This window comes from Megalobrama amblycephala, linkage group LG24 (genome assembly GCF_018812025.1).
Source record: "Megalobrama amblycephala isolate DHTTF-2021 linkage group LG24, ASM1881202v1, whole genome shotgun sequence".
NCBI lineage: Eukaryota > Metazoa > Chordata > Actinopteri > Cypriniformes > Xenocyprididae > Megalobrama > Megalobrama amblycephala.
In genome coordinates this window covers 26,775,459-26,785,709 of record NC_063067.1, presented here as the reverse complement: position 1 = coordinate 26,785,709, position 10,251 = coordinate 26,775,459, and positions in this window count along the sequence as shown.

The window sequence follows — 10,251 nt, the reverse complement described above, 5'->3', positions numbered from 1 at the left end:
TCAGTAAAAAATGAAATTGCATCTGTCTGTTCTGCTGTTGATGTTACGTTACATAATATGTGTTAAAGTGCACACGTGCAAATAGTACAGAATGTGTTTTTTGCCATTTACAAATTCATTTTGTACTTTTATAGTTTTACTTTGTTATTTTTTTAGCTCAAAGAAAGGTTTGAGAACTGCACAGTATAATGAGTTTTGATTCCTATTTGGACCCACCAAAAGACACTTAATATAAAGTGGGATTTTTTTAAAACAGTATGCAAAACAATACACATTATGTAACGCTATGCATTTCAAACAGTACATTTTGGTCGCATGACTTACTACCTTAATTATTTGTGTCCAGTAACCATCTCGGAAATAAAAAGAGTTATTTTCAAGTACAGTCTAACAAGTCAAGAAAAACATGTTAAAATTGTGGCGGATTTATGTTCATCATTAAGTTGATTGCATTGCATTGTAGGATACTGAGTGCAGTTTACTCTGTTGTATTCTGTACTTTTTGGCAAGTGTAGTAAGTCATCCAGATATAGTGTGATACTATACATTTTTTAAACCTGAAGTGATAATACATTTTGAGGAAATTAATTTACTAATTTTCACTAATGCTTAAACGCAAATGCAAACAGGGGTATCTGGTACCACCAACATGCAATTTTATTGCGTGGTTGAATACACTTTACTATCACCAGCAAATACATAAGATATATAAGATACACACTACTTTGTTACAGTCGTGGCCTAATGGATAGAGAGTCGGACTTGTAACCCAAAGGTCATGGGATCGAGTCTCAGGTCCGGCAGGGATTGTCGGTGAGGGGAGTGAATATCCAGCGCTCTCTCCACCCTCAATGAGAGGTGGAGACCCTTGAGCAAGGCACCGTACCCCCAACTGCTCCCCGGGCGCCGCAGCAATGGGTGCCCACTGCTCCGGGTGTGTGTTCACGGTGTGTGTGTTCACTGCTGTATGTGTGCACTTGGATGGGTTAAATGTAGAGCACAAATTCCGAGTATGGGCCACCATACTTGGCCACATGTCATGTCACTTCACTTTTGCAATAGTATCATACATGGCAGAAAGTTTAACATCAGACTGTAGCTATGAACATAAACTCAATGTTCTATGGCATTTCATATAGCACAGTGTTTCTAAAACAAACAGACACATTTTTGGAGAACTATGATGTCAAAATACTCTAAACATTATTTAGCACAAAGTTTGGGCAGCATTTGCTTCAGTGTTGCTGGTTATTAATGGAGAATCACTCATATTAGATTTAAGAGCCTTGTTCTATGAGGCTCATTTGTGGCTTTCCCCATGTCATTAAGCATAAATTAAACCTCAAATGAAAACATGCCGTTATTGTAGTTAAGTGTGATGGGAATGATTTCAGGAATTATGATTAAAGGGGTTTTGGGACAAGGAAAGTGAATATTTTCATGGTCATCATTGCTTTTAAGTTTTTTATTCAGCTTATTTTTGGTAAATCTTTATTTTAATGGTCCACTTTAGACATTCCACTATCTATAAGTAACTTACATGTCAACTCACTCTCATTAGAGTATTAGTAGACTGTCTGCTTAATATCTGATAACACTTTATTTTGATGTTCTCAACCGACATTCTACTGACTACTGACAAGTAACTACTTGTCAACTATTTCCACTAACCTAAACCCTAACCTAACAGTATGGGGAACAATTCTCTCTTATTAGTTTGCATATTACTAGAATACTGGCTGTTTATTAGTACTTATAAAACACATATTAATGCTTTATTCTGCATGGCCATTTTCTACGTCCCTTAATCCTACCCAATACCTAAACTTAAATGCTACAAAAACTACCTTACTAACTATTATACTACTATATGCAAAAGTCATAGTTAATAGTGAAAATGTGTTTCCCATACTCAAGCAGTTTGTAAGTTTTTTTGCATTTACTAGTTTAATGTAAATGGTTGTGCGGTGTGATTTTTGGTAGCACTTTATTTCAATGGTCTGCTTCAAAGATTCTACTGACTATAAGTAACTTTGCAACTACATGTCAACTTGCTGTCATTAGAATATTAGGTCCAACTTTATATTAGGTGGCCTTAACTACTATGTACTTACATCAAAAATTGTGTTCATATTGTATTGTAAAAAAAAAAAAAAAAAAAAAAAACTTGTGCCGCTACTGAGGTGATATACGGGTAAAGTTAGGGACAGGTTTGGTGGTATGGGTAGGTTTAAGAGTGGGTTAAGGTGTAAGGGAAGGGTTAACAGTGTAATTATAGATGTATAATGTTAAAACATGTATGTACACAGTAAGTGCATTGTATCAAATGATTAATTTAAATGTTAGTAATTTAATTAATAATTAATTCCTTACATTTATATAGCGCTTTTCTGGGCACTCAAAGCGCTTTTACATATTGAAGGGGGAATCTCCTCAACCACCACCAATGTGCAGCATCCACCTGGATGATGCGACGGCAGCCATATTGCGCCAGAACGCCCACCACACACCAGCTTATTGGTGGAGAGGAGACAGAGTGATGAAGCCAATCAGTGTATGGGGATGATTAGGAGGCCATGATGGACAGAGGCCAATGGGCAAATTTGGCCAGGATGTCGGGGTTACACCCCTACTCTTTTCGAAGGACATCCTGGGATTTTTAATGACCACAGAGAGTCAGGACCTCGGTTTAACGTCTCATCCGAAGGACGGTGCTTTTTGACAGTATAGTGTCCCCATCACTATGCTGGGGCATTAGGACCCACACAGACCACAGGGTGAGCACTCCCTGCTGGCCTCACTAACACCTCTTCCAGCAGCAACCTAGTTTTCCCAGGAGGTCTCCCATCCAGGTACTAACCAGGCTCAGCCCTGCTTAGCTTCAGTGGGCAACCAGTCTTGGGCTACAGGGTGATATGGCTGCTGTCTACAGGGTGATATGGCTGCTGTTAGTACATAGTAGTTAAAGGCATCTAATATAAAGTGGGAATATTATAATAGGCCTTGTCCACACTAATATGTTTTCATTGGAAATCACATATTTTTCTCCATTTTGGTCTTCCTTCCACACTGAGAGTCCATTTTTGTCAATGAAGATGGAGCTTTTTGAAAACGCTTTCCCACGTGGATAAATTTGAAAACGCTGTTTTGGCATTGTAGTATGGACTGTGAAAACGGAGGCATTCCTAGACTTTATACTTTAGTCATGTCATGCATACACCAATCAGGCATAACATTATGGGCACTGACAGGTGAAGTGCATAACACTGATTATTTCTTCATCACGGCACCTGTTAGTGGGTGGGATATATTAGGCAGCAAGTGAACATTTTGTCCACAAAGTTGATGTGTTAGAAGCAGGAAAAATGGGCAAGCATGAGGATTTGTGCGAGTTTGTGATGGCTAGACGACTGGGTCCGAGCATCTCCAAAACTGCAGCGTTTTGTGGGGTGTTCCTGGTCTGCAGTGGTCAGTATCAATCAAAAGTAGGTCTAAGGAAGGAACAGTGGTGAACCGGTGACAGGGTCATGGGCGGACATGGGCACTGATGCACGTGGGGAGCGAAGGCTGGCCCATGTTGTCCGAATCCAACAGATGAGCTTACTGTAGCTCAAATTGCTCAAAAAGTTAATGCTGGTTCTGATAGAAAGGTGTCAGAATACACAGTGCATCACAGTTTGTTGCATATGGGGCTGCATAGTCGCAGACTAATCAGGGTGCCCATGCTGACCTCTGTCCACTGCTGAAAGCACCAACAGTGGGCACGTGAGCATCAGAACTGGACCATAGAGCAATGGAAGAAGGTGGCCTGGTCTGATGAATCATGTTTTCTTTTACATCACGTGGATGGCAGTGTGCGTCGCTTACCTGGGGAATGCATGGCACCAGGATGCACTATGGGAAGAAGGCAAGTCGACGAAGGCAGTGTGATGCTTTGGGAAATGTTCTGCGGGGAAACCTTGGGTCCTGCCATCCATGTGGATGTTACTTTGACACATACTACCTACCTAAGCATTGTTGCAGACCATGTACAGTACAGTCTTTCATGGAAACGGTATTCCCTAGTGGCTGTGGCCTCTTTCAGCAGGATAATGTGCCCTGAAACAAAGCAAAAATGGTTCAGGAATGGTTTGAGGTGCACAACAATGAGTTTGAGGTGTTGACTTGGCCTCCAAATTCTCAATCCAATCGAGCATCTGTGGGATGTGCTGAACAAACAAATCCGATCCATGGAGGCCCCACATCGCAACTTACAGAACTTAAAGGATCTGCTGCTAACATCTTGGTGCCAGATACCACAGCACACCTTCAGGGGTGTGGAGTGGAGTCCATGCCTCAACGGGTCAGGGCTGTTTTGGCAGCAAAAGGGGGACCAACACAATATTAGGAAAGGTGGTCATAATGTTATGCCTGATCGGTGTATTGTACCCATAATATCTATGGTTATATTATCAGTGTTGTGCCTGCTATTTATTTCATAGTGTTGCTAAAGATAAATGTTCCTTTGTATAACCTTCATATTACAGTCCAGCAAAGATGACAAAATATTTACTCGCAATTGCTTTTTTTCGAAATTGCATTTTTAGACCAAATGTTTTTGAGTGCAACCTGGACGCAACAGTGAGTGGTGGGATATTTTGCTAATAAAATGCCAGAAGAACACTATTATGTCTGTTCTCTCTGTATCATCTTGTGAGCTTTTATTACATTTTATGCATGTGCAGTGAGGTGCACATTTAAGCATTTTCAGATGTTTCAGTGTGGATGAGCAACATTTGGAAAACGACTGAAAATACTAGTGTAGATAGGGTTTCACTAGTGTTGAAACGAAAATTTGTTTTTTTTTCAAATATCTGGATTAATGTAGATGTAGCTATAGTAGACTCTCTGCTTAATATTTGCTAACACTTTATTTTGATGGTCCAACAGACATTCTACTGACTATAAGTAACTTTAACCTCTACCCTAACACCTTTATCCTGACACTTAACAGTCTACTAATACTCTAATGAGAGTTAGTTGACAAGAAGTTGCAAAGCTACTTAAAGTTAGTAGAATGTCTAAAGTGGACCATCAAAATAAAGGGTAACCAATTTCTAAGTAAAAATGTTGAGTGCCTCATGACAGCATGCAAAATATATATATATATATATATATATATATATATATATATATATATATATATAATATATATATACTGTTTCTGGGGAAAAACATTTAAGTGACTCTTAAAATGTTTATTTGCACTGAAAGCTGAAAGTAAGTATCTGCATTTACACATGCAGATCAGCTTCGCTCTTGCCTCCATTTTTCTTTTCCTCTACAGGAAGGTAGGCCATGATGTCTTGTGTTATTTTTACCATTAAAATAAACAGAATGGATAACAACCACAAACCTCAAACCACTGTAATCTCTCACAAAACCCCTCCTGTCATCACCAATTTCTGGCAGAGACTGTTTCAGGTACCAGCCTGTGTTTTAAAGTCATGTGATGAATGTTAGATGTTAGGAAAGTCCTGTGAGAGAAGAAAAAGTGCATTCTGAGCACCGCGGGTTGGAGGTCTTCAGTAAACCATTTTGACCCTCGGTGGCTGCACTGCGCGGTGTGTTTATATAGGTTTCGCCAAAGGCAGTTCGGAGCTAATTTATGTAGCATTCGAATACGAAGCGTACTCAGCGCTACAGGACTTAGAGGACTAGTCGTTGTGTATCACTTTGATGAGTGTGTGTTTATACATGCTGCACATGTGCTGGTGGGGATTTTTGTACGGGTACAAAAGAGAGCAGCAGCTTCATATCTTTCAAAATAAGAATCATAACATTTTATAATCAGGTTACTTAAAATGTGTTAGGGTCAAAAGCCAAAATGTTTCTTTAAACTGTGACATAAAGGTTATGAAAGAAGTTGACGACTTGGTTAATATTTTCAGCCTTTTAGAGCAAAGTTCTGGGTTTAAAACAAGTTAAGCTCTATGTGCAACATCTGTAACACACTTATAATGGCAGGGAATGGGGCCAATTTTTGAAGGGCAGAAGTGTGTAGCTTATAATTTTATAAAAGCACTACCATTAATTATTCAGTTAAAACTTGAGCTGTAAAATGGTTCTTGTCATTTTATGGTTGTTTTAAGGGGGTTTAGGTGTTGTCATGGCAAAGGAGTTGCACTAAAATATTGTTAATACACATATTGTTTATATCTTTTGGCTGGCTATACTTTTGAAACAATAAGCATTTTAAAATGTATAGGCTGGTCCCATTCACTCACTCACATAATGCCAGCCCATGTTCAAGGCATTACACAAGGGCAGCCAGTATTAACGTCTGGATCTGTGCACAGCTGAATCATCAGACTAGGTAAGCAAGCAAGGACAATAGCGAAAAATGGCAGATGGAGCGATAATAACTGACATGATCCATGATAACATGATATTTTTAGTGATATTTGTGAATTGTCTTTCTAAATGTTTCGTTAGCATGTTGCTAATGTACTGTTAAATGTGGTTAAAGTTACCATCGTTTCTTACTGTATTCACGGAGACAAGAGAGCCGTCGCTATTTTCATTTTTAAACACTTGCAGTCTGTATAATGCATAAACACATCTTCATTCTTTATAAATCTCTCCAACAGTGTGTAATGTTAGCTTTAGCCACAGAGCACATAGCCTTCAAACTCATTCAGAATCAAATGTAAACATCCAAATAAATACTATACTCACATGATCGACGCATGCATGCAGTATGCGTGAAGAACATCTTGTAAAGATCCATTTGAGGGTTATATTAGCTGTGTGAACTTTGTAAATGCAACTGTATTATAGTCGAAGAGCTCGGGGGGGCAGGGAGCGCGCGATTTAAAGGGGCCGCGCACTGAATCGGTGCATAGTTAATGATGCCCCAAAATAGGCAGTTTAAAAAATTAATTTAAAAAAATCTATGGGGTATTTTGAGCTGAAACTTCACAGACACATTCAGGGGACACCTTAGACTTATATTACATCTTGTAAAAACTGATTCTAGGGCACCTTTAAAATACGAACAAAAGATTATTAAAACATTAATGATTTAAAATGTACTCTAGAGCAGCGGTTCCCAAACTTTTTTTCCTGCGCACCCTCTTCTATGTCCCAACCGGGTTGGCGCACCCCCAATCCCCACTTCAAAAAAAAAAAAAAAAAAAACGCAACAAAGCTTTGTTTTATCGCCATATGAAAGACTCATGTTTAATCATGCACAAATAACCAGAACACGCATGACAATAACAACATCAACAAAGTTTCAATATAATGCAACAAAGCTATGCACAAGCTTCCACTTTTAAGAGGACGAGTGACAGACACAGGCTCAGTAACAGAAAGCACGGTTATTTTCAGCCGCGTAAAAGAAACATTGCAGCAATAGGCTAGCCTGCAGTGCATAAAAGAAGAGCAGTGCGTAGAACAGTGGTTCTCAACCATTTTTCCCAGTGGGCCGCACAATGGTCCAAGTGCAAAGTCTCACGGGCCGCATATAATTTACATATGACGTCACTAATGCAAACCAATCAGATTTAATGTTATGGTATTAGCAGATAATACTATTATTATACCTAGATGTTGCACACAATAAATAACAAATAAAAACTAACTTACTGACATTAGCTTTACAATAATAATCAGATAGTATTGCTCAATGAACACACAAACTGTGTATACAATCACTTTAAGTTGCTATTTAATTCTGTATGACTGTATGACTCTTCAACAGCATCGCAATAGCCACCAAACAATCACATAAACGCCTTAATAAGCAAATGTTACTCAGCTCTTTTTACAAACAACACTGAGCACACTGTAGGCTAATTACAATCTCTGACGATATCAAGCATTCTGACATGTCGCAATCCCTCGGCGCAGCATCGGATCCGCGAGCGCGCGGCCGAGTTGGGCTCATTCCAGCCGCGGTTCGCTGATGCGGTTATTTTTACTGATTTAAAATACATCAAACACACACACCGAATTCACAGTTCAGTCATTTGAAATTGTAGGTTTTGCTTGTCAAGTTAGTACATACTACAGAGCAAACAGGAAGGCTGCCCATCTCGCTCATTAACAACTGATTATTCCATTCTTCTTACCTTTACTGCTGATGCTGCGACTCTTCTTGTTTGCATGTGCTCCTTCTTTGTATGTTCCGCATTTAGTTTTTCTCATCTAATAACAAATTTGAGCATTCTGAGGCTTAAATTTACAAAAATAATGGCAACTGTTTGAATTCTTCCAAAGCGCGCACTTGTAAGTGTTCGTTTCGTTAACTGAGTGATTTCGTCATTGCCTGATGTCTGAAAATAATAAATGCTCACCAAAATTATTTTATATGACAAATAAAGCATTATAGCTCATTTATATTTATTTAACTCACTTCAATTTAAATTTAAAAACAAAAATAAATTGTAATGCTATAATTTAATTTTTTTTATTGTGGTCGGCATGTCGCGGGCCGCATTTACATTCGTGATGGACCGCAGGTTGAGAACCACTGGCGTAGAAGAAGACAGCAGCTGTCTTCTTCTACGTTTCTATCAAAAACTAATAAATTATAGTTTTTTACTATAAAATAAAAGCGATTACAAAGGAAATGTTTACTGTTCATGTTTTTTTATTATATGGAAAAATCCCACTTAAAAAAACAGACCGCCATTACATTTTTCCTCTCGCGCATCCCCCTGGCGGCAGCTCGCGTACACCTGGGGGTGCGCGCACCACACTTTGGGAGTCCCTGCTCTACAGTAAAACTTTTAGTTACAAATTGCACTAGTTAAAAGTGTACTTAAAGGGTTAGTTCACCCAAAAATGAAAATTCTGTCATTAATTGCTCATCCTCATGTCGTTCCACACCCATAAGACCTTCAATTCATCTTCGGAAACACAAATTAAGATATTTTTGATGAAATCTGATGGCTCAGTGAGGCCTCCATTGCCAGAAATGTTACAGTTCATGTGACTTCAGTGGTTCTATATTAATATTATAAAGAATACTTATATTCTTAATAAGCATACTTTTTGTGCACCAAAAAAACAAAAACGAATTATCAACAATTATCTATATGGGCCGATTTCAAAACACTGCTTCATGAAGCTTCTGAGCTTTATGATTCTTTTGTTTCGAATTAGTGATTCGGATCTCCTATCAAACGGCTAAACTGCTGAAATCACGTGACTTTGGCTCATTCAATTCGTAAAGCTCTGAAGCAGTGTTTTGAACTTGGCCTATATAGATATTGCTGAAAAGTCGTTATTTTGTTTTTTTTGCTGCACAAAAACTATTCTTGTCGCTTTATAATATTAAGATAGAACCACTGAACTCACATGAACTGTTTCAAATATGTTTTTAGTACCTTTATGGATCTTGAGAGGTACAGTAACATTGCTGGCAATGGAGGCCTCACTGAGCCATCGGATTTCATCAAATATATCTTAATTTGTATTCCAAAGATGAACGAAGGTCTTATGGGTGTGGAACGACATGAGGGTGAGTAATGCCATTATTTTCATTTTTGAGTGAACTAACCATTTAAGTGTGTTAAGAAACAGTTGTGAAAGTGAACTCTCTCTAAGTTTCCTTACTCTAAGCGGCCATTTATTTTATATTATCTACAAGAACAGGTTTTTAAAAATATAATTTTAAGATTTGTACGTTACAAGTGCACATTCAATACAGTTAAGTGTACTCCTTTTTCACAAGGGCTTCCACTGTAAGTGCCTCACTGTAACCCAGATTTCCTTTTTTTCTTTCGTTCTTTTTTTTAACAGTGAAAATGAACTTTTGTGGTAATCAACATTATGCCACAAATGCAGTTGATTGAGCTTAACTTGTAATCAACCTGGAAAATTCCTCAACAGGTTTGATTTAAAACTTTGTAACAAATGTTCAAACACAAAGAAGAGCCCACACAATGTGTTTACAGCATTTGATGTACACAGAAGTGTTTTAATATTAATATTATTGTTAATGTTATCAAACTACATTAAATTGTCATGTTATATTATTTAGATTATTTACAAAAATGCTGGCGTTCATACACGGTGCAATCCAGACACTTAAGGCTTTCCCTTCTCCTTGTGTGACAAACTTCTAACTGAAAGCACAACATTAGGTGACATCTGGGCAATATCATGCGTTGTGAGAAGCAGCCCCAGACGCAAACAATGGGTGTGGCCTCAGTTTGTGAGCTGAATCCCTCAGCTGCAAAACATATACAGGGAAACATATAC